Raw genomic sequence first — 1,149 nt, 5'->3', positions numbered from 1 at the left:
ATCTGTCACTCTGTCTCAGCTGTCCCGGGCGAGGGGGATTTATTAAGAGGATTCAGGAGCTCATCGGACACTCGCTGGTGTGAACAGCCGAGGAGAATTTATTAAGAGGCTCCATTAAAGGTACTTTGGAAAGAGCAAAATCGATTGAAGGCGGCTGAGAAGGGAGAGCAACGGATCTGAGACTTAAAATACTGGATAGTGGGAAGGTGCGGGTGGTTTGCAGGGAGAGCATGGGAGGTGGAAGGAGCGTTGCTGGGCCAGGGGACCCCAAAGGGGACCCCAAAGCAAGAGGCAGCTCTCCTGTGGGGTGTGGGCTGCCTCCCCATTGCCGGCACCGCGAGGCGCCGGGGAAGCGAGCGGACACGTCGCGGGAAGCGAGCAGTGCCGGCGCCTGGCGCGAGCAAGCGTGAGCTCATGCGTCCCAACGGGAGCGGTCGCTGGCTCCCCCTGGCACAGCCTTTGTCCCTGCCCACCCCCCCACCCCCATCTTCTGCTGCTCAGCGGCAGTTGCCAAAAAGTAGCCCTGAATTGCTCGCGCTTCACTGGGCTCGCAAAAGCTGGGCCTTTGGGGTGTCTCCGGCATCCCAGTAACACCAGGGTCTGGGGGAAACATGTCTTGTGCTGGAGTGTGTGTGTGGGGGTCCTGGCGTGCAAAGCCCTCGGAGTGGTGCTGGGCAGGGTAGCGCATCCAGCAACCTCTTTTTTTCATCCTTTTGTCCTAAATAAACAAACTCTGCAGATATTCCTCAGCAGCTGAGAGGCAGGGCAGCACTGGTGTGGCTTTATGCAGTGGGAGAGGGACCGCGGGCTGGCGGCCTGAAGGTAGAGGAGCCATCGAAGGTGTTTGGTGTTGCTCCACACTTCAGCTTTGGGGCTACAAACAGGAAAATGCCTTTTTCTCCCGTCTCGCTGCCTCCAGCAGCCTGAGCTCGCTGCAGCGCTGTCGAGGCAGGGTGTGGGCAGCGTGTCCTCGGGTGAGTGGTTTGGAGGAGAGAGCTCTTAGCCTGAGGATCTGCAAAAGAGGTTCTTGTGAGGTACAGAGGCACAGATCTAGGGAAGCTTTGGACCTTTTGATCTGTGGAGGTTTCTTTCGTGGGTGAGAAGAGCAGATAACCCTGAAGTCCTATGGTGAATGCTGCTGGGCACCAG

General features: G+C 58.1%; 1 protein-coding gene across 1 annotated transcript in view; it reads left to right on the top strand.

The window, feature by feature from the left end:
• LOC104489220 (protein EFR3 homolog B-like) overlaps positions 1-1,149 on the top strand; it is a gene marked incomplete at its 3' end in the record, with an annotated part of 12,464 nt that overhangs the window by 1,988 nt on the left and 9,327 nt on the right. The window lies entirely within an intron of this gene.

The sequence above is a fragment of the Buceros rhinoceros genome, unplaced genomic scaffold (assembly GCF_000710305.1).
Source record: "Buceros rhinoceros silvestris isolate BGI_N320 unplaced genomic scaffold, ASM71030v1 scaffold542, whole genome shotgun sequence".
In the NCBI taxonomy this organism is placed as follows: domain Eukaryota; kingdom Metazoa; phylum Chordata; class Aves; order Bucerotiformes; family Bucerotidae; genus Buceros; species Buceros rhinoceros.
This window is presented reverse-complemented; position numbering and strand designations above follow the sequence as displayed.